General features: G+C 40.6%; 1 long non-coding RNA gene across 1 annotated transcript; it reads left to right on the top strand.

Annotated features, from left to right (window-relative positions):
• The first annotated feature begins 1,842 nt into the window (after positions 1-1,842).
• On the top strand, positions 1,843-5,047 carry LOC135256118 (uncharacterized). Its single transcript, XR_010330387.1, has 5 exons — positions 1,843-2,324; positions 2,624-2,693; positions 2,779-2,839; positions 2,947-2,987; positions 4,879-5,047. It is a non-coding gene; the product is annotated as an uncharacterized LOC135256118 (long non-coding RNA).
• Positions 5,048-25,151: the final 20,104 nt, after the last annotated feature.

Raw genomic sequence — 25,151 nt, 5'->3', positions numbered from 1 at the left:
AATGTCATTACTTGTGGAGGGAACTGCATGTCTTTATCAGCTGTACAAATACATGAATACCATCTATTCATATCTTTTAAAAATGCGTTTTGACTGAGAGATAGGTACAATTACCATTACCAAAGTAATTAAGCTTATGAAAACGCACATTCCGCCCATGGTCGACAATCGTAAAATCCGTTGCACTGAAGCAGTTAGCATGCCCCTTGTGATGGTTTAGCTTGCACTGAAATCCACTGTTAGCGCTAGCAACTTGTGGACATGCGGTGCTGAGCACAAAAGTGCGGCGGTTTGATGGAAAAAGGAGTTGTAAAGCTTACCTTGCACAGTTTAACCTCGTCGCAGATGCGACAGGCTAGACCGAGCAGGGGAGGGGCTTTCATCTGGTGGTGTCCTTGGAAGACGAGGCGCTACAGGCACTCCTGGACATCAGCGGTGACGAGCACCCGTCCTTTGAAAGCCTCAGTTCGGTACTGGTCAGCTAGCCCCCAAGGTGTTCCAGCACCTTGTGAAACCGGTGGCCAAGCTTACCATCAACACAGGGTAGTGCCTGAGAGCATCGCAAGCATGATCTTTGAGACGGCCATTTCTCAACCACCTGCGCTAAGATGCGCTACTGAGTTAGTATGCATCTCTCCTTTCTCACTACTTCTGAATTGACCTGCATGAAATCTCTTTTCATGCCAGAAGTCTGGGCCTCTAAAATGATGGAATGAGAAACTAAAGTCAAATGTGATCTGCTCCTTTGTGTTTGTGCAGCCTTACTCTAAACATGCACCTTTTTAACATTTCTACCTTGTTATTCTCAAAACATTGAATTCTGTATTAAATTTTAGATGATTACTAGAATTTTAGATCTAAACAGCGGAGAGGATTCCTTCAAAAAATACATTTTCCCCACTCAGATAATCACCTCAACCACTGATAACGCACATATTTGTCTGAATTTGTCCTTGGCACTGATGAAACCATGGCAAGTGGAGTTAGAAGGTGGATGATGACTGTGAGGCAATTTAAACTGTTAAAAACCAATGTAACGCTATTTGGTAGTCCTGAGACAGGAGAGGGACTTTATACTGGCGGGTTTGGGGTTGGATGATAAAGTTGAAAGTATGCTGTCTGTATAGCTCTTCATAAATGTGCTATTAATGTGTTCAGTCACTTATTTCTTTCTGGCCAAAGTTGTCTGAAAAAATGTGTGTCACAAGATAAGAAAAAATTATTACAAGGTAAACTGAGACATGGTCTTACCCTTGGTGACTCAAACCCCAAAAATGCACAGGATTACAGATCAAACCTCAAGGCTTGCTGTACTTGGACTACTGCTGTGTCGTCGCCCTGCTGATCTGCATTGGCCCTTGTGATAGGGTATTGCACAGTATGGTTATGACTCCAGCAGATACACTTCCACACTTCTCCCTCTCCAGACACGCATGCGTGCGTGCACAAAAACACATACACTCAACACTCACACTCTTAACTGAACCCATTGTGTCCTTATAGAAGGGTATATCCATCAGGTGGAACAGATCATGAAAGAGAGGAATGTCATCCCAGGTGTTAGGATGAATGGGGAGCTCTAGTCCCTTTAGTTTCTCCTCTTCCTTTCTTTTCTGTTTAAATGGCTGGAAACCCAAGGAGCAGGGACATGCAGAGAGGGTGGCTACAGTGGCTCGAGCCACTGCCCCTTTATTATTATTATTATTATTGTGTTTTTGCTGCTGTTATTGTTAGAATTATGATTACTGTAATCAACCCTAATTAAATCACTGTAGTCATTATAAAACTAAATGTCAAGGGCAACGGGGGCAGCAGCTGCTTTTGTCATGTGAGTGACGTGACACAAGCGCACAAGTCTGTGTATGTATGTGTGTGTGCATGCATGTGTGAGAGAGTGAGTTTTCATACAATGTCATGATGTATTGTGCTGACGTCAGGTCGGGGTGGGATGATCTTTTTATTGGCTTGAGCCCTTGCCTCTCAAAATGTCTGTGCATGCCCCTGCCAAGGAGAGAATGTAAGGTTGTACACCCAAAGCGGTAATAAGTTCCAACCAGTTTGATTAAACACACCTGTGCAGATGGGAAGTTTTTTTTGAATGTGCACAGCTGTTTCAAGAAGGCAAATTGGAAGGGCATGGAATCCCTTGCAGGACGCTGTTGCAACTTTCACCCCTTTTTGGATTGTTGGAGAATCGGCTTTGTTTATTTTTTGTGGAACAACCTATTCAAACGAAACAAAGTGAAACACCCCTGTAGGCCAGGACGGCACTCACTGGAGAGCATAGACTGAGCTGGCCCTACAGTTACCGGAGGTATTCTCCAGTAAGTCAGCTTACACACTTGGGTTCTAGCCATCTATCTTTCTCTTAGTTTCTAAACAGATGCGAATGGTACTCCCCTCTGCTCTCCCAGCGGGAGGGGACTACCATTCGCCAGCTAGTGGGTCATGTGGGGCCACAGCTTGCCTTGAGGCAAATCAGTCTGCTGCATGTTGAAACCCCAAACACTAATTTCACACACTTTCTGTAAATACAGTAATTCACATTATTTTATTTAGTGCTTAAATATAATAATCTAGTAATTAAATATAAGAGTTGTTAACTGGAGTATCTTTTTTTCAGCTTTGGTTGTTCAGCCAGCTTCATTCTTCTGGGCCAGAAGGCGCCTGGGGGGTTCATGGCATGGTATGAGGTACACACACACACACACACACACACATATACACACACATTTCTCTCACACATTATTTAATATAAACATGACATCTCTCCCACAGGAAAGACCTTCCTCATCCATGCACTGTCTGCACATGGCGTCAAGCAAGCTCTCCACATACAGTATGTATTCTCCCATGCAGGTCTTATGGCTTGTTTGCCCCCATTCCACAGAGTGGGGCATGTCTCTCCTCCAGCACCATTTAAGTCGTCTTCTCACCCTTCTGCAGTTCTCATCCCTTACCTCCCGCCTCCACGTGAGTCAGTAGAGGTCAGTATCCAGCATGTGTATGCTTCTGCCTATTGCTCTGGTGCTGTGCTGTTTGGTAGTGTGTGGAGTATAACACACGTGTGACAGAGGTCAAACTTCACCTGACTGCAGCAGTAATTCTTTAGGCAGACTCTGATCTCCTGATTCCCCCAGCAGGAGAACTTAAATGCACATAAACGTACAATCAGGCTCCAGCCCTGCCTGTCATGACTATGGATGAGGTTGTTTTCATGGCCTCAATTCTGTGTTCATATCAGCATGCATTGTGCAATTACAATTATATCATGCTATGCAAATGTCTACTTGTCAGGAATTGGTGTGGACTAGATGAGGGTTTGTCCTAATTTGAAAAACAATAGAATTGAAAGAGGGGTGTGCTTTCTTTTTCACATCACTGTACATGGTGAGGGTTACAAATTTCACTTCCATAAATTTGACTCTGTGAGGAGGCTATTCTTTCGACTGAAACTCACGCGATGTCGACTGTCTTAGAACATAGTCAAGCATTCAAGGGCTCATTTCTTGACAAGGATTACGCCTAGTTCAAGATTTAAGTTTACCTTTCCAGTGGATACTTCCATTGGGGAAAAGTTTTTAGTCTAGGCTTAATCCTTGTCTAGGAAACTGATCCTAAGAGTTTAACTAAAATGTCTGAGGTAGAATTCTCTACTTGGTTCTGTGCGAACAATGGTGAGTACAAGGCCAGGGCCAGTGATGTGGTCATTCATGTGATTAAACGAGCTGAGATGACAACAAATTAGAGAAATGCCTGTCGTCCCTGGACACGCGCGTGCAGGTCTGTTGGACTACCGGCGGGTCTTGTGGTTGTTGTGCTGAAACCAGCTGTCTGTCCTACATAAAATGGTCAGGTGACAAGGTTGTGTTACAGCCAATAAGGAGTTGGCCCCATTCAGGTTGGCTTGTCTGGTTAGCTCAGTCACTAGAGCCTGAGAGGCTTGATTTTAGGGACTTGTGTTTGAGCCCCATGTTGGGTTTTACATTCCCCCCACCCCGCCAAAACACTGCAGACATCAGAAACATTGAACTATCATCAACAGGTTCAATAAAGGAGCACTGCGAGGCTTTTGGGTAAATATATAGCAGTTACATAGAAAAGCTTCTCTTCTGGGGCGACATAGCTCAGGAGGTAAGACCGATTGTCTGGCAGTCGGAGGGTTGCCGGTTCAAACCCCGCCCTGGGCGTGTCGAAGTGTCCTTGAGCAAGACACCTAACCCCTAACCCCTAACTGCTCTGGCGAATGAGAGGCATCAATTGTAAAGCACTTTGGATAAAAGCGCTATATAAATGCAGTCCATTTACCATTTAACTGAGTGGCTAGCCTGTAAGCTAGGGTAGGGTTACTGGTCTTTCTTCCTTTTGAAACGGGTCAGGAAAAAGTGATGGAATGTTCCAACCTGCTAACGGGAAATACACTGCAGCTGGCTAGCTCACACAGTGCTCTTTTGGCAAATGTACGAGAAAACCTTGTGGTGATGTTTCAGTAAATTAATGAAAGGAGTCTTGAAAGACAAGCTAAGGGCCTTTGTATCTGATGGTAGTCTGGTATTTACTAGAACTCCCTGTTTAGTAAACAGGAGTTTCTGGGTTCAATTCCTACTAGTGCCTTTATCACCGCTTCTTTTTTCTACTGCCTTACAAATTCCTTGCTGGTATCGAAAAGAAAAAAATTCTTTGCATGCAATGTTTTTCCTTTTTTTTTCTTGTAAAATATATCTCATGACACACATGAGGTTCTCTCTCCACTGTCAGGACTAGGTGAGGACTATTTGGACTATATGACATAGAAGAAAGAAGGTTTGCTTTCTTTTTCACCTCACTGTACAGGTGCATGCTACACACATACTGTAGACTGTATATTTTGGCTTACAGGGAAGCCCACTCTGCTTCACCTTTAGTACAAGCAGTGGATGAACTCCTGTTGGTTACGTTTCCACTACTGGATGCAACAGAAACTTGTGCCCAGTGGCACCCTCCAGTGGCTCTGCATTTTTATGCACTTTTGCACTGTCGTCCAAAATATTTCCACTTAATTAAATAATTTTTTTTTTAAACCCTGAATGACATTCATTTCAGCTCATACCTATTTTTGTACATTAGCTGAACCATTATTGACTCAGTTTACCCAAATTAACTCACTTAAACAACAACCACCAGCTGTCATGGTGCAAGAACGCATGTGCACCTACACAGAAATACAGTAAGAGAATAGTGCAGCAGCACGTGTAATCAGGTAGATTTTTCTGAGTAGATTGCTGTTCTGTAACTGAATTAAATATTTCCTTGCTGTTATGTCCTGAATAAAACAGAATTTTTGTACAAAGTCCTACTGCCCCCCTCATCAGTAATCGCCTTACCATCGTTAAGTACTACTGGTACACATGGTACTTAACTAAGGACATTGCACATCAATTAAGAATGATTTACCGTTATGGTTGTGACACACTTTGTAAAAAAAAAAAAACCTACAATGATCTGTCCCATACACCTTGTTTACATGCAGACTTTTGTATCAGGTATCTGACCAACAGTGTGCTGTGCTCTGGAAATGCCTTAAGTAATGGACTCTGTTGGACTGGCTAAATAATTTAGTATAATTGACTGACTGGCTGGAGTAAAAAAAAAAGAACATTCAGCATGAAAGCTCCACAGGACCATCTTTAAAAAGCTTTGTATTGTCATGGATCAGTATCAAAATAAATGACCAATTACAGCTGGCCAATTTCTGACATCAGTCCTCTTTATGACACAAAATAAAAATGACTCTGCATGAAGCTCAGTTACAGAAAGTACAAATATTTGAAGTGATTGAAAAAACAATTGTAGTTTATCAAAGTTAAAATGTGGGATAATAGAATTGAATGAATGATGCAATGCTGCCCTCAAGTGGGCACACTTTGAAAATGCCTTTCTGACAATTCTGTAGTCTAGCCTATTCAATATTCAAGCAGTAGCATTCCAGTGACTGGTGAAATTAGGACTGGCCTTCTGACCACAGAAACATTATGGGAAAAAAAAAAAAACACAACATATTTTATATGTATCAAAAATGAAGCTGTCTAGATAAGACAATCATCTGTGTCTACCAGTGAAGTGACTCAGTTTATTGATAGTGAGTGTAGAATGTTTTTTTCTGCATTCCATTTGTTTTATAAGCACCTGTGTGTTCTTAAATGGTAATTTACAACATCTCCACTTTTGTGATGTCACTGTGCATAATAGTGTCTGTAAAGTGATTGTAATAGAATACAATGTAACATGAAAAACAAATAAAAGGTAATGATACTCTTCGTGGCCGTGCAGTGACCTTTTGAGGGACAAGTGGTCAAAGCAAGAAAAGAGCACCTTGAAACCTTGAAAAGCTTTTATGACACCCAGTTATTATACAGAATAAATATTTGCTAAAATGGATGAAAATGTATTGCAGCCACAATAATAATATAAATCTGTTTCTCACAGGATTTTGAGAAACTGCGGTGGGGGTACCCTGACCCCTCTAGGGGGATCTGGGGGAAATTTAGTAAATTTTAAGAGTTAAATGCATAACTTTGGTGCAGTCTGAGAGGAAAATTATGAGATCCATGAAGAATTTAATGCTTTTGTAAACAATCCAATCATAAACCCCATGCAGTTCAACTTGAGCCTACGCTTTAGCCATAAATTTTAAGTACAATCACATGTTGTACTACTTTATTTAAAGCGCTTGGAATCACACTCTAGTGTTTCTGTAAAAAATATGGCACCGCATGCCATGCCAGATTTAGTGATTACATTCAATTAAAATCTTGATGGTGATCGAAAGTTAAGATATTAAGGCATTTCTACATCAAAAAATGACTTATTTTTCAGTTCAGCTTAAAACAGTACTTGAACTTGATTAACACTCAACAAGTTCAAATAAATTTAGCCTATAATAAACATAATGTTATGTATCACAGTTTGGATAAAGCTTTGCAAAATTAACGCTGGAAAAATGTAGACTACTAGTAGGGTACAAGTGTGTAGCCGACATTGTTTTAACTTGACAGGCCATTGTAACCATGTTGTTCATATCGTTTTTCATATCTTTGTTGCGACAGTTCTCTTAGGGAATTTGCGACGCTAATAATTCATATCACAGTGCCAATATCCACAGTGTCATTCCTTCACGGACGTTAGGCTTCACAGTCAGGACACGGATAGCTTTGAGCTTTTGCCAACTTGATGCTGGAAATAATGTTTTAAGCCATTGTAACTACATTCATGTCGATCTCGCTAGCAAATAGGTAATTAACTTGAACGATATTGTTGCCTCAAAATGAGTTCTGGACCAATATCTTACTGAACAAGACTTTTGTTCAGAAAAGGCTACAGTCAGTGCCAAAGGCCTGCTTTCATCTTGTGCACACGTACTGTATAGCAAGGGGAGTGAGGAACACCGTTTAGGCCAGTAACATCAGATTTAACAGATTTCTCTTGTTTGACATGTCAAATTAAGCTTACTGACCAATCAGTGTTTGAATTCTACTGTACCTCATTAACCTGGACAGTAGCCTGTGTCACAAGTAGGAAAATAAACAATTTAAACGTTATTGATTGATACATACAGACTGGTGAGGAAAGGAAAAACCTGAATAAATGAGTGGAGAAACATAACGAATGCAGATGCTTCCATGCAGGTGTACTGCATTATACAATTAAGCAATTAATTACATACATTGGCATTATGGAATTAGCAGCAGTCTCTTTTATCAGAGCGAAACAGTACAACAAGTGCATAGGGTTTTCATGATGTAAGGCAGTGACAAAAGAAAGACATCAGTAAAGGTCAAATTGTGTTTGATGACTGTAAGTTGTGCAAGTAAGTGACACATGATCAGGACTCCAACCCTGTAGAGTAAGCTTGTTCACAAGCAAGAATCTACAGTTCAAACTAGCACTGGAATCACACCTAATCATACAAAAACACCTGCCAGATACACTAACATAATCAAATATCCTAGCCAAATACAGTGAGCTGAACTATAGGCTAGAGAGGGGTGGGGAGAGGTGCAGCTGAAGAGATGAGTCTCAGTCTGCGTTTGAAAGTGGTGAGATTCTCTGCTGTTCTGACCGTCACGGGAGGTCATTCCACCAGCGAGGGGCCAGGACAGACAGCAGACGGGAGCGGGAAGTGCAGACGCGGAGAGGGGAGGTGCCAAGCGTCCAGAGGTGGCGAACGGAGAGGTCTGGCTGGTGTGTAGGGTCTGATGATCCTCTGAATGTACCCGGTGCTGACCCTTAGCTGCCTGTATGCAAGCACCAAGGACTTAAATTTGATGCGAGCCATAACAGGCAGCCAGTGGAGGTCAGTAAGCAGGGGGTGACATGGGAATGTCTGGGGAGGTTGTAGACCAGACGCGCTGCAGCATTCTGGATGAGCTGCAGGGGTCTGATGGCGGATGCTGGCAGACCAGCAATTAACATACTAACATACTCTGTGGCATGTATGAAAATACTGAGCAGGCCCAGTTGACCTCAATTTTGGATCAAGATGGCACGAGGAAAAGATCTAAGTGACTTTGAAAGAGGGCTATAATGGGCATAGAGGGTTATTTCAATAGGAACAGTGACTAAAGGAACAGTGACTATTTAGATCTATGGGAAAGACATCAGTAAAAAGGGTCAGAAATTGTGGTTTGATGACTGTAAAGCTTGTGCATTAGTGGGATATGTAATGAAAAACAGAAGAGCTCAGTTGACTGAGAATGTCAATGCAGGACGTGATCAGACTATCAACAAGAACAGTTCGTTGACAACTACATAGAGAGGGATATTATAGTAGGCTTGCAGTTCATAAACCCCTCATTACACAGACGAATGCACATTTGAGAGTTCAGTGGTGTAAAAACCATAGGCACTGATCTGCTGAGATGTGTAAAAATAGTGATATGGTCAGATGATTCATCCTTCACCATAAGTGAGATCAATTTCTCCGGTGTCACATCGATCATACCCACGTCAACATGACGGCACTTGAATTTTTGGAAAACCATTTAGTTGTTTTTGATTGCATGCATTTGTTGATGATCTCTCAGAAATACAATGCAGTATGATTTGGTCTGCATTTGGTATCTATTTAAATATAAATATATAGAGCAGTTAGAAATAGCAGTTAGATACGTAGATAGCTACTAAAAGCTCTCTTATACCTGCACTTAGGAAGCAACATACATGACTACTCTGAAAGACCTGTGAAGCCATTTGTCACAAATATTATGGAAATGGCAGGGGGGAACTGTGCTGTAATTTCTACATGGTGAAACTAAAGTGTATAAAAATAATTAAAGCTGGGAATCTGCACTTAAAATGCAAATGGTTTGATTACAAATATAAAATAGTAGCGTACAGAGCAAAATCAAAAAAAAAAAAAAAGTATTTGTCCCAAACATTTAAAAAAACAAGTTTTCATACACATTACTCTCTTTTCAGATGTATCTCATTGGAGGAACTGTGAATGGATGAGTTTTGTGTTGCATTTGGACTGTTATTACATCATATATCAGTTGAGTTATAACTTTTTGGAAAACAAAAAATTTCAACTTTCCTGTTAATGTAATAAACCCATATGTAATAATTATTACATTATAAGATTTTGGATTATAAGGATTATGACATAAGCTGCAAATTGCTATTACTTTAAGAGTTTATTACATTAATGGAAAGTTACTGCATTGACTACATTGAGGTTTGTTTTTATTGAAAGTAGGGAGTTGAAGGGCTCCATGTTGGTGCATGGCGGTGGCAACCCAAACACAAGCGCCTTTGCTAGTTTCAGACAGATACAGTTTTCATTTCCCCGTCCAGCGCCTACGCTGTTAAAATAGAAGATGACCTTGCACCCGTGTGGGCAAGTTGTGGTCATGGTTATTGTCGGCGTATTGCTATTTTGTATTGCGTATTGCTATTTTTGATGCAACTGAACCCGTGTTCAGCAGTTGTCTACGACCATGAAATGCACTTCTTTTGTACGTCGCTTTGGATAAAAGCGTCTGCCAAATGAATGTAATGTAATGAATGTAATGTTTGCGTTATGACCAATCAAAACCTGGTCTTAAGCCACGCCTCGGTTTCCCTGCTATTTTATGGGTGCAATATTAAGATAGCAATGCGCATACACCCTCCTGTCTGTTACACACACAGTGGAATGCACAAATATGCATTAAAATATCAAGATTACAATGTGAAACATTATTGTGTATAAAAATACTGTCATAATGGATGGGCAAAATATTGATCCGATTTTGGGAGAATTTTTTACATCTCAATAATACAATAATACAAAAACAAAGACTCATTCAAATTTCACAATTTTTAACAATATTCTTCATTCTTCCCATTTTGTAAAGATAGTGATCACATTTCCATACTTTCAGCAGTAAAACTACTGATTTCACTTGTTACTCCATATTACTCCATTTACCTGTTAATGAAAAAAAATGATTCTAAAGAGAATTGAAAGTGTAATTGAGAAAAATAAACCTTTAAAAAATTTGCATCCCATTACGCAATTAATTCAGTTAATTTAATGGACTCGCGCACGAGCAGGTCTTTTTCCTCACACATAAATCTGTCTTTTCAAAGTCTTGCTAAATCCACTGATATAGTAGCAGTTTGCCAAAGCATAAATGCAGGTGCCTTTAAATGAAATAGGAGATGACACTCTGATTGGTCTATCGCATGTTATGCCCAAGACACACCTATTAATTAAGTCCATTTTGAACCTTGCACCTTACTTTGTGCTTGAACTATCTGCGTGAAACTAGCAAATGTGGGTCTGTCCATGCCCAAAGTACACTTGCACCATGTGCTAAGACCACTAAAATAAAGCCCAAAGACAGCTTGGGCATCACTGTCATGCCACAAAACTTGCCACACCCACAGTGAATGACTGAAAAGTGGAACATCGAAGCAGAAAAGAAAAGGCAAATATCAAATTGTTTTTTCTTTTCAACTTTGGCAGGAGTACGGTGTGTCAACGTGGAATTGAAAATGCTTATCTAATGAGCATTTGCTTCTGAATTTTGGCAGACTTGTACCAGAGGGCAATAGTGTGAAACTCTGCTGTGTGTGCATGTGTGTCAGCAGCCAATTAAGGCTTTGAGAACAAGGACTTTGGATTCTTTAGCCAATCAATGACAAATTGATCAATTTTTCTGAAACACATCAAAAACCACAAGATTGTGCAACCCTCTGGGACTGGGTTCTTGCGTGGTGACTTCAAAACTGCATTTCACATTCATATTTAATTTGAGTAATGCAATAACATTGAGCAAAAGTAAACCATTTTTTTCTCATTTTAAGTTTCAATTTAAATATAGGAGGGTTATAGCTGGCAAGCCATAGAGAAGCAAACATCAGTTGGACATAATTTAGTTTTCATTTTTTCCATTAATTATGCAGACTCCAGTATTGAAAATTCAGATGATCATCGATGAACATTATTGATATTTAATTTTATTTCTGTCTAAATGTGCACACTCAAATGCAGGTAGAAAATGTATTATTGATTTGAATTATCAATTTTGAATTTAATTTGAATATTGTCACATTTAGACTTATGAAAAACATCTGTACCTGCTGTGTTTCAGGGTTTCTAACTTCATATGGCTGGAGTGATATTTTGGAGTGCTGCAACACATGGCAATGATGACCAGAATCTTTTAATTTTTTATGAAAATGTTTGTACGATTATATAGCAAATTTGGTATCTTCAGGAAACTAGACAGGAGGCTAATTCTTGAAGCACGATTAAAGGTAATCTGTCTCGATGGTCATTAAACAGAAGCATCAATTGTGCCATTGAGAGCTAACCTTTTTCTTGCAAACCACCTACTGTGGACAATCTTTTTGCACGACCATTCGAATGTGGCAGCCCATCACCAGTTGAGCTGAGGTTGTTCAACGACCTTCCTTAAGCTTGGAAATGTCAGCATTCCCTTTCTTGGCTCTTGAGGTCACTGGCATGAGCCTATATTCTGTCCATCCTGCACTGCTCACCTTATCTCCACTGGCTTTGGTATTCCAAGAAACAAAGTAGAGGAATGGTTGTATTGGTTGGGATAGCAGACCATAAATAAAACATGTTGATAGTATTAACAAGCAATACCCTTTCCAATAAAACAAACATACACAATTCAAATACATATCTATTTCAGACTTTGTTTGCACGTTGTTCAGGTACTTTCTCTGCATTTCATTTTACTTGGTTTCTATGGCTCTTTCAGTAGGGGAACTCTAATATAGGACCATGTATTGAAATTCTCATGCAGCCAGTATTTTGTTCCCCTGCAGTCTATTTCAGAGGTCAGTCTTCACCATTTATATTCAGTTTCAGATTACTGAAGACAATATGTTGCTTCCCTGTTTGTCTTTCTTTAATTATTTATCTAGAAATACTTTGGTAAATATTTATTTTCAATATGCCAGAATGAAAATGTACTAGACAGAATGAAGATACCATTTTCTCACCTGGTTCATGGTTGAAAAATCACTGACTGTTCACAATGAAGACACTCTGAGTGGGACTGCCGGGGCAATTGCAGCCAGCTAGCTGAGGCTGGGACCCCAAACTCTTCATATTTTGAGGTCAGTGGCTGCATAACCACTAGCTGGCTCTTGCTCTGAGAAAACAGGGCAATCAAATTGTGTTATATTACCATATGTCATTCTCTCTGCCTACCAGTGTGCATGAATTCCACAGTGCACTGATGAAAGCTTTCAGTCTCTCACCTGAAATGCACCAGTGAAAGAATGCTGCTTTGAAGGTTCTCCACCACAGCAGTTCCTCTTCAGTGGTAATAAACTTTACTGCCAAGGTCCTGTGGTGTAAAAAAATAACATCCCCACTGTCAGGATTTCTTGCTACTTGTAGCTCCAAGGTGATGAATGGTGCGAGGAAATCCATAGAAAGGCATGGAAACTTCTCCCCAGGGTATGATGCAGACCATTAAAATATGTATCCATCACCCGATACAAACAGGTTCAGAAAAAAAGAGGGCAATGAGTAGTATGTAAACCATATAATGTTACCAGGTCATGCTTTACATGTTAAACTTCAGTAATCAGCGCCAGGTATAAAATTCATGTACATATGGCATCATAACTCTGCTCAGTGCCTTTTTCCCCTTCTCCCCCTCTCATGTGCAGAGGCGATGTGGAGTGCTCATAATTCACTGGGGTCTTGCAGATTTTTATTTAGCTTAATCAGGTTTGGCTCCTGAGGCTGATGCTTGTCACCTGCATCCCTGATGCCAGTGACAAGCATCAGGGATATAATCACAGGGACCCCAAGTGCATGTAAATTGATGCTTAGTCAACAAACATCAATGTATATACTTTATAATAAGAGAGGACATTTACCTGTTCCATCTGAGCCAGGAAGTGCACTTCTTTCCTTAAAAAAAAAAAAATTGGAGAGGTGTGCCAACTGAGATAGAACATCTGCTTGCACATGGAGTTCAGCAATTAATCAGCTAGACGTGAGAAAGGCGAACAAGCCCCTATCCACAGGGCACCTGTTGACCTCTGCTTCCTCTGCCAGCATCGACAGTATGGCACAGATGTTCTTCTGCGGGTTCATAATGGCCAAACATCATGAAAACCAATTAGCACCCTTGGCAGATTGTAAATCCTACTTGCTCTGCATTAGCAAAGCTAAACATTGGCTGTTGCCTGAACAAGCTGTGTTTTCCAACTGCCATGCAGTGAAACTGCTCTTAAAGGCATTACAGAGGGTATGGGGGGCACAAGTTCTCACCATAACACACTGAGCCAAACTGTTGAGCCTGCTTCTATTGCAGCAGCCCAAAAAACTTTCAGTTCACATTCGGTCCAACCATGGCGCTGGACATTGTTTTCATAGGTCAAGCTTCTGAGAATGAGAAACCGATGTAGGCTTTAGCATGGGAATATACCACCATGTTCACTGCCAAAAACCATAATCTGCACTTTGCATCTGAAGCAGTCAGTGAAAGAAGTGATGTCATGTTGACTACCTTTTCCTGATTTCCTTTTCTTTATTTCCCTGCCCTAAATCCTACTTCTCTACCAGGAAATTCAACACACTGACTAGACTTCTTCTACTCTGTATTCTGATTCATTATGGTATGGTATGATTCCTCAATTATTTCATCCAAAATAATTTTCCATCCAAAATTTTGATTGGGATTGGGGGTTGAGGTTGTCTCAGTATGCTCTTGATTTCCAATAGTTTGGAGCATCAGCAGCATCTACCTAGCCACACCCCCTCAATTCAAACAATGTTAATCCATGAAATGTGAAGACAAAACTACCATGACAGCCACACCCTGGGATACCTCAAAGTAGTTTATGCAGTATTCGCAGGTGTGGTGGTGTCAGGAGGCTGCTGAACTGACCCGTCACTTAACCGTACCAGGTTTTTTTTCCCTCAGGAGCTCACCTGCCACAAGACATGATAAGCAAAATAGAACACTGTCTTTTATTGAAAAGCAGTTAATAAAATAATAGCAGACAGCCCAGCAAGCACTAGCCCCCAGTTCTATCAGCTTCCTCCCGCACTATGGAAGCTGGCAATCCTTCTGGGAGGATATTAAGCCTCAGAACTTGATTCACAGAGCCGTGAGTATACACAGTTTGCCTAATTCAATGGTATTTTCAGGTCCAAAGTTTGCCTGAATCACCGGAGAGCATGAGCTCAACCAACATGTAGCTGAGAATGTCTTGCTAAAAGTGGGTACGGGCCCCCCCCATATATGTAGTATGACCTTGGTTCAGGACATTGGGAAATGTGATATTCTAACCTGGCAGAAAAAAAGTTTAAGAATTTGCTTTTTATTTTATTTTACATAATACAAGTGTCTTGGGTGGCAAAAACATTCTGCAATGAAATATTTTCAAATATATATGTATTTTTTATTTATTGAATGTGCCTTGTCGTGTAGGATTCAACATAGGAGAATATATGGCTTTTGACATTAAGACCAAAGACTCATGCCTCCTACAGGGGGATAAAAATGTATTTCTGGCTCTTCGGGAGGCTATGCAAATCATATCTGCACAAGGATATTTGTTTTATATATCTGTTATTAAAAACATTTTCTATATTATTTTTATACAAATAGTTTGGGCCATAAATGTTATCCGAGTGAAAGAAAAAATTAAAAGGTGACCGTCCTATAAAAATATGCAGTAACCTGCACTGGATTTAGTGTTGCTTTAGGGGAGTTCCACATCTGACATCCAACGTGACAATGCCACAGTTTAATGGAGGAAGCAGGCTAGAGATGGCTGTGTCCTAGGGTGTTCACTCTCTAAAAATGTTTTCTATAAGATAGAAAGAAGAGTAAAACTCTTTTTTGTACCTCATTTTCCTTGATAAATTGAAATTCATGACAAAAGAAGCAATATAGGAGATTGATGCCTGAAAAGGAAAATGTCAAATTGTGCTTTTTACGACTGGTACCTAAGATATATTTGCCAATTTCACAATGTACTAGAGCATCAAATGTACTGGGATCAATTCCATGAGTCAAAGGATCCCAAACATTTTGTCTAAGAAATGGCACACTGCGTTAAATTGGTATGTGGTGGCACTTTCCTTTAAATTATGTACACAATAAAAATGAGTGAAAGGATTCCAGTCCTATTTTAGATAAAGGATGGCATATTAAATTGTGGGTTTTCATGGAATGTTCCTTTTTATGGGGCAAAAAATGAGCATTGAAATGTACAAAAAGACAAATCACTGCAATGTTGCTACATTCCACAAGAGGTCATTATGGCACTGAAAAAAAGTTCATTATATTTATTGAAAACATCTCATTTTAAGTATATATTTAAAGTTTATTACCCGCAGATTAATATAGCTGGAAATGACAGGCTATCCCAGAAATCTATATTGCAATTACCTATCAGAAAGGCTGCTGGAAATTACATTTACCATTATATAAATTGAAAGGGTTTTTAAATGGCAAAAGGTAATAACACATTTGAGAAGATAAATGAAAAGCACTTTGCTGGAAAATGTAGAACTGAATAGCTTTTTAATTTAGTCAGATTGAAAAAAACCGTTGATAAAAAACTCATTTTTTACCCTATTTCACTTGCAATAGATTAGTAGACCTATACCTGCAGAGAAAATGTTTTTATCATCTCATTATTGGTTAATTAATATGTATATATGAATGCAAATGATCTTTCAGTTACATTTAGACAAAATAGAACTTTGCTATTTTTACAGCAGTGGTACAGTTCCTTTGTGATACCTTTAAAATTAGTCATCAATGAATACCATTATCTGGGATTATGATGATGACTTGTGAGACTTGCTGGCAGTTTATTGGGAAGACAGGCTCAAAGCCTGTTATTTCTCAGAAATGTAATGTCATACCCAGGGTTTCTCAGAATGGAGCTTTCAGACGGTTAAGCTGATGTGCTCATGTTTCTTGCTGAGTGATTAGCCTGCCATTATGTGTTCAATATTAGGTCCACAAGAAGAAAAGGGAAGGTTCTCCTGTCAAACATCATCAGATGGATTAATGTCTACTGATACTGAAAGCATTGAGCCTCTCAGAATGCACTGGGCGAGAGGAATACACCATGGACTGATCACCAAAACATTGCAGGGCACACACCATTCACTAACACACTCATACCCTCATTCCTATGGGCAATTTAGACAGACCAATTAGCCTAACCTCCATTTCTTTGGACATAAGCTCCACATAGAAACATTCTTAGTTTACAGTTTTTTATTTGTGAATTAATATATATATATATATATATATATATATATATATATATATATATATATATATATATATTTAAGCCTCAAAAGACAGGACATATATTACATATATTGATCAGCCCTAACACTAACATCAGCCTGCTCAAGCTCAACTGCTAAAGCTCTGTATATGTATACTGTTCTTCAGACAACATGTACTCACCACTGGGCAGATTGCTTAAGATTCAAACATTCTCTCAAAGGGCCTAATTCATACTCTTCAGAGTAGGTTTGAATCTTAAGCAGTCTGCCCAGTGGTCCATACATCTTATTTGAAGTAGAGTAGACGTATACAGTACAGGGCTGTAGCAGTTGTCAAAGATCTGTACTGGTACATCTTGATGGAGAGCATGCTGATGTTATCGTTAGGCTAATCAATTTAATTTCCTGTCTTTTGAGGCTTTCGGCAAATGCAAACATTTCACTTAAAGCATATGTGATTAATTTCCTTAGTTTTACGCCAGTGGTGTTTTGCAACCAGTTTTTGATTTAGTCATGGTCTTAGTATTTTGACTAAAATGTATTTACGTTTTAGGCATATTTTAGTTGTGCATTCATTCTAGTCAAGACAAAAATGACAAAGAGCATTATTTTAGTCACATTTTTGTCCAGACTGAATGTTTTGCCACATTTAATGTCCCCTCTTCCGTAAATGTTTTTGACAACATATCAGTTGTGACTGTGCATGTCCCTTTTACATAAAAGTTATCAAGTTTCAAATATTGCTGTTTAACATTTGAGAGCTGACCAATGCAAACATACACTGAATGCATGCTCAGTGTAATTAATATGTTAACTATTATTGTGATATTCTGTGGAGCACTGACATGGTGTATGTCCTAGAATAGCAGCGTAATCTATCCTAGTTGACATAGACATATAAAATGAAGTTAATTGGACTGACAGTGATTCCCTGTTAGATTGACTTGAGTTGAATATAAATCAAGTCAGATATAGTTCACATTAACTTTGATAGATGCATATATGTAGTATGATAATGATCTTTTGATTGGTAGTCCTATATGAAATACTGGTTAGCCTGCATAACAAGCTCCCCTTGGTGTTGTGATAATGTATTTATGTATTTCTTAAAATGATGACAGTGTATTTGTGGACTGTAGATTGTGCAGAGGATGCCCTAATGTCTGGCTGGTTCCAGAGATGTCTTGTAACAGTAGTGTCTTGGAACCAATCGAGCAGGTGCTAATACTGTACCTCATGGTCAGGGAACATACAGATGATGTTGTATATTTGTGTATTGGGGATTATGCAGAGGATGCCCTGAGGTCTGGCTGGTTCCAGAGATGTCTTAAACAATAGTGTCAAAGAACTAGTCAGGCAGGGGCTAACACCTTAGCCCCCAAGACAACTCAATACAAATGAATGTTATTTGAGCATTTTGTGACCTTGCATATGGTCCCACAGTTGGCTATGTGAATTTAACCTTTCTGTCTTTTTGTTACGAACATCAGGCCTGTCTCTTCAAGAGATTAACATTTTTTGTGTTACTAACATTGCCGTCACATTAAGTGACCTCTGGTGGCATCTAAAGAAAAATCTCATAATGCCATGGGAGATGAGTGGATGGCCAGCCTGAGTCAGTTAGTGGGCACAGGGGTCTGGCCCTCCCAGGCTGGGAACAGGCCAGCCCCAAGACAGAAGAATTGGTACAACCTCTACCAAAAGGTACAACTGATGCAACACTGTCAGACCAGGCAAAACTGTTAGATAATGTAATTTTGAAAATCAAAGGAAACATAACTTTAATATGACATGATACTGTAGATGTTTGGTATGCTTGTAGATAAAGGCCCAATTTTGATTTCTTACAGATAGATAGGTCCATTCCAATAAAGGGGGCAGACATCTGTTTGGGGGGGACAAAGAACTGTGTCTGTGGATTCCACTCTGTGAAAGTAATGTTAACATAGCCGACTGATAGACATAATATATGTGGAGGTAGATTGTATTGATTGTAATGGATCTTTTTTCTGTTTAATTGGCTCAGCCCACCAGCGGTCTGACATCTGCGTCAGCCCCTGAAGCTGGACCAGGCACATCCTCTGCTGCTACTGCTGCTCCCTCTACCCCACAGCATCCTCGTACACATCCTCCCCACAGCCACCCCTCAATTTAGGAATGGTGAATATATATAAAATTTCCCACGACTGAACTTTCTACCCTTTCACCAAGACAGCTAATTCTAACTGAATTAGAAGGTTTAACATTTCGTTTGGATTGGTGCCTGTGGCATTTGGTCCGCCGTAAAAGGAGCTTAAAGGAGTGTTCTTCTCCACAGTTAGAAAGTGGACCAGCTACGAGCGGCGTGCTTGAAAGCGGTCACTCTGTTTTACTTTTTGTGTTTCTTATTTTAGTTTGTTGTTTTAGTTTATTGTTTTTGCTCGGAACCTGTGAGGGGGAAGGGTGAAGATGTTTGTTTATTTCATTTTATGTTTGTGTGTGTGCGGTCTCTCTCTATGCGGCAACCAATGATGTTTCTCGGAACTGCTGCCTCCCAGGGGTGTCATGCTGGCATGCGACAGTGTTCTTTGGTGTTTTTTCCTTATTCTGACATGTCATTCTTTCCCAGTTTGTGAAGCCTCGATTTGGTGGGACGCACAGCATTGTGGCAAAGCCAAACATCAGTTTGGCTAGGAAGTCTGCTTAGGTTTGTTGTAACATGCAGGATTTGATTACTTGGTTTTGTATTACGTGCTGTTTATGTTTTATCAGATTGGTTGATCAATTATTATTCAAGCCATTTTGTTTGACTATTTCTAAGTCATCTTACTTCTAGCACGTTTCCACCACTGCCACCACTCCTGGATCCACAACATCAGTGCCAACCACTTCTGAACACCAGCCTCAGTCTAGTCCAACAAAATATATTCAGACAATCTCCCCTTTCTCCCTGCCTCCCTACTGTACAGCCCCATGTGAGGACCAAGTCAGTGGCTCCTGGAGGCGATCCAGTTTGGTTGCCTACAGAGATGAGACCAGGCATCCCTCAGGCAATGGATCGCAAGCGCACTGTGGGAAAATCAGAGGCTGACCTCCAGCTGTGGTACGACCCACCTGCCCCAGCACTCATCTACAATTAGGCTGGCACACCTGAGCCTGATTTTCAATCATAGGCTCCTGGTGTGGGTGCCCTACCACTAATGGGAAGTCAAGCTACTCTGTCCAGAATGTGGCCAGCTGCTAACTGGGGCAGGAGTTCGTAAGAGGGTGCGCGGCAGGTCCTGGATATTGACAGTTATTACCTCATTATTACCGAGACCCTCAGGTGCAGTGGTTGCAGGGTAATGCACCTGTCATCCAGTAAGACAGTGCTGAACAAGCTGGATCTCTTTCACTGGTCAGAGGTCTGGATCATTCTGACCGACCAGTGAGTTCTGATCTTTACACAAAGGCGGCTTCTTTATTACATTCTTGTTAAACCTCAGAGGGGGCTTTGATACACAAGCAACTTATGCAGAATGTATTGTTCACACAGATATACTTGTGACAGTGTCATTTGCATGATGCAAGAGAGGATGCTGGGTAACCGTATGGTCAGGCAGCTCAAGGAGAACCAGAATGAAGAGTGGTTGCAGCACCTCTGCAGGTACCTTGGTGAGTGAGGTGCATTTGCCAGACATACAGGCCTCTTCCCAGTGGTTTTCCAGGATCCTCCTGAGCCTGTGGCTATCCCAACTGACCGCTGGGCCTTAACAGTTCATGAGAAGTACATCATGAGCCGGATAGATCAGATACAGGCCACAAACGGCATCACGTGCACATTTGGATCCATTTTGAAAATGGACTTCAAAAAGAAGGTATGAATGTAATAACTATTTAGTCAATCAGATTTTATTTATATAGCACATTTCATACAAGCAGTTCAGTTTAATATATTCTACACAAAAAAAACAAAACAAAAAAAAAAGCAAGGCTAAATGAATACCATAAGAGAAGCTAGTTGTTTGGTCATTATTTGCACATTACATGTACACACAATGTGTTCATATAAATAGTAGGACTAACACATACCTACTTACATGTTTACAGAGTAAGCAGATAATGAACGATTCTAATCTTAGCTCATGTGAGCTGCTGTTCTTCCCATACAAGACCTCCCTGCTACGTTAGCTCTCAATCATGGTTGATGGCAGCACAGTGACTGCCTCTTTCTGGAAAGAGCCTGGGGGTGGTCCTGGACAACCAGCCAGACCTCAGCTAGCACATCAAGGCAACGTCATGGTCCTGCAGATTCCTCCTGTACCACATCAGGAGGATTTGCCCATACCTGACTACACACTCCACCCAGCTGCTTGTCCTGGCTATGATGACCTCCCATCTTGATTACTGCTCTACTGATCTACTCTCTCCTTGCAAGCCTGCCAGCTTGTGCTATACAGCCACTACAGATCATTCAAAATGCTGCTGCCTGACTCATCTTCAACCTTTCCAAGTTCTTCCACGTCACTCCTCTGCTGAGGTCACTCCACTGGCTACCGGTCGCTGCCAGGATCAGGTTCAAAGTCCTGATCCTTGCGTGCACAGCAGCAAACAGGACGGCCCCTGTCTACTTACAGGACATGATTTAATTCTATACGCCTGCTCGACCACTCCACTCTGCAGCAGCAGGGCGCCTTGCACCCCCTCCCATCCGGGTAAAGGGTTCGCTCATCCTTCTCACGGAGCTTCTCTAGCTCCCCAGTGGTGGAACGAACTCCCTGTCCCTCTTCAAACCTCTCCCTCTCTACCCATCTTCCGCCATGGTCTGAAGACGCATATCTTCAGACTATACTTGGACTAACTGCTATCACTCTACAAATCATTTCACTTAAATTCCCCTCTTTCATGCCACTCATGTTACATGTACCTCCATTTCAGCACTTGATTTGTATTTTCATCCTAATATTGTAGCTTATACTTCCCCCTAGTCTGACTTAGCATAAGTTAGGTCAGAATAATGTTCACTGTGTGAACTGGACTGTGTTGTTGGCTATGAATAACTGTACGAAATGAGTATTGTACCTTATCAAACCTGTGTTTTGTAGTTGTTCCAATGACCTTGATATGCACTTTTGTACGTCACTTTAAATAAAAGCGCCTGCTAAATAAACGTAATGTAATGTAGCCCTGCTACGCATAGCAAAGACAGCAACACTTAAGCATGAGGGTGTGCCTGGCATCACTGATGCTCTGGTGGACTGAAGCATCAGCAAAGATGAACTGGCCCTCTACTGCAAACGCAGGACCCAAGGTGAGGTGACCAGCATCCGCCTCATTGACAGCCTGCTGCAGGAGCTGATGGGTGAGAAAGGCAAAGACCTGACGGGGGCTCCTGCCTAGTATAATGAGAGAACGGAGCACATCTGGCATGTGCAGAAGAGGCACGTGAAGTGCATTCAAGCCATTCCAGGTGTGCCCCTTTATATGGAGATGGGGACCACTACCAGAGAGGGCATAGTGCTGACAAAGTACAGGTGTGCCAGATGTTCATCATCCCTGGAATCCATTTACCTCCACCTGAGAGGGCATAGTGCTGACAAAGTACACCTGTGCCAGATGTTCATCATCCCTGGAATCCATTTACTTCCACCTGAACAGGTTCAACCCAGGTGAGTTTTAACCATTTAATCAGGAAACAGTCAAACATTATTTTTTATACAGATTTTCAAATGAAACTAATAAAGAATATGTTTAGCATATAGAGTCAAATCATACTCAGTAATAAATTACTGTATTAAAAATTAAGTTGCCTCTCTTGTAAAGACAATGAGTATGTACAGATTGTTCTTAGGCACACAGGCTAATGGCCTAAACTTACATCTGTACCTGCTGGAAGGCATGAACCAGTGGAACCAGGACCAGGCTTTGCAGTCTGTGGCTGCAAAGCCATCAGCTTTCCTGAGCTACTATAAATACCTTCTCCAGAGTGTTAACACCAACAGTCTGAAAGTGTTTGGACGGAGGTTTATCACCTTCTTCCACCCCGTCCCAATACTTTACTTTACAGTAATTTACTTTACGGTAAATATTACATAGTTCTTCCTAAATGATTAATTTTTAGTGTGGTTGCCTTCGGCAATCACACTACTATTATCTCACATATTATTAGGGGTCCAAGCAGCGAAGCTGCTGGAACCCTATTGTATCTGTTAGGATTATTCTTATTTTTCTCCGCTAAAAGTGTCTGAGGCTCAGCAATCATAAGTCCTAGACCAACCAAATTTGGTAGGTGGGTTCCTATAGCCCCCCACTACTCAGGCACTACAAATCACCTATGTCGGTCAGATGGTGGCGCTATAACAAAGGGTCATACTTAAAAGGCCATAACTCCCACACCATAAGTCAGATCGGGACCACCTATGTCCGCCATATTGTTTGTCCGACTTTTTTGAAAAACAGGTTTTTCTACAGAGCTTTTTCCATTTTGGCCCAATCAGCACCAAATCGGATACAGAGCCTCAGGGGAACAACCTACATAAACGCAATATTATTGGGCCCAATCGGATAAACTGTATGGCCGCTGTAAACCGACGAACTTCTCGAACTTCAACAAAGCGCTCTTAGCACAAAATTGGCCATAAGTCATCAATATTTTATACAATCATCATGATATTCAGTAGATATGTTGGGTGAAGGTATATGATCATGAGGACAAAACCATTTTAAAATTGCTCTATAGGGGGCGCAATAGTGCCAAAAGATGTGTACTAAAACAGCCTTCCTATGCATGAAAATTTACAAAACGGTGCACACAGGTCCAGTCCTATGCCAAACTAGTCATGATGGTGGCGCTATAGCAGCAGTCTAAATGTCAAATCTTTGAAAATTCATTAAAAATCAATTGTATGTGCTAGAGGTCTGCATCGAGCACAAGCATCGCGGTAAAAAGCACAATCATCGAGGTCAATGATTGGCTGAAAGTTACACCTCAGACTTGTGTCTGTACCACTTCCTGGTTACAAAGTCCAATCAGAGCCAGCCAGAGATGTTTTGGCCAATGGGATGCAGCCAAGGAAATGTGTTCCTTGCGCGGAAACTAGAAACAGAGGGTGCTTCTTATTGAGGCCGGCGTACGCCTAAATGAGACACTCCTGAACTTGATATTATGTGCGAATTTGAATGGCTTGTATTAGAGTAATACAGTAATGTTAGATAAAATAAATGGCGTAGTGATTTTCAAAAGGGTGAATGACCTATACCTAGCAACTTTCAAGTCTCGTAGAGTGTTTTTCCACACCGTTTCAACATGAATGGCAGTGAATGACGTCTGTCTGGACAAAACGTAAGCAAACACGATATCTCAAAAATAAAGCAATTTCGGAAAAATGTTCAAGGTTTATGTAAACTATATGGCCGATGTTGACAATGGACAATGACATGTAGTAACACTGTTATGGTCCTTTAAATTAGTGTATGGTTCCAGTGCAGCCATGGTGTCGATAACAAATTACTCAAAAAAATACTGATTCGTGGACTTACAGTCACTGCGTGATTTTGATTTTTCAGGCTTTCTTTCACACTGAACTGTTGGCAAATTTGCTGCAAGCTTATCAAGTGCAACACACAAAGAAGTCAATAACTTCCGGGTCACACAAATCGGACAAATTAAATATCAAGTTCGGCCCGTGGCCCGTTTTTTCATTTCCTATTTTTGATCTGAGCATAAAATCGAAAGTACGAAAAACAAACCGTTATTTGTTTTTTGGTGTCAGATTCATAAACGAATAACGAAATAACAAATTGTTTTGTCATTTTCCGATTTTGGATTCTCAATTGAATATGAAAAGAACGAATGATACATGAATTGAGATCCTTTGTGGATGGCTATATTGCCATGCCAGAGGGCTGGTTCTGCTTTGGCTTCATGTCTACACCTGGAGGAGACGCTGACGCTTTGCGAAGGGAAATATACCATGCTGATGACCCTCCTCTCACTCCTGATGTAGTTTGCCTACTTGCTCCAAGCAACAACTTGAAGTCCAGCAGCACCATTGAGATGGCCGCAAAAGATTTTACATCTCTTCTACAAGCTGCTTTGTATCACTGGCCCCAGGTACGCTTTCTAATCCAATGTGTGATGAACGTATACACCCCTATATTCTGAGAGTGCACAAACTTCTGTCTACTGTGATGTAACACTCGTTTCTTCTTTATAGCTTTTTGTGTTGGATTTTCCTATTCGTCATGGAGACATTCCTCTGGAGTACCAACTTCATCTTAAAGAAGAATACCATCAAGTGGCTGCTCAGCTCAATGTCCGCTATTTCTCAACAGAAGCTTTCTTTCCATTATGTGATAGGTATGCTAAATATGTTGTAATTCATGTTGCTCCATGTATTATTACTGTATCATAGCAAAA

The sequence above is a fragment of the Anguilla rostrata genome, chromosome 5, assembly GCF_018555375.3.
Source record: "Anguilla rostrata isolate EN2019 chromosome 5, ASM1855537v3, whole genome shotgun sequence".
Lineage (NCBI taxonomy): Eukaryota > Metazoa > Chordata > Actinopteri > Anguilliformes > Anguillidae > Anguilla > Anguilla rostrata.
Note: the sequence above shows the minus strand (reverse complement) of the source record. Positions and strands in the feature narration are given on the sequence as shown.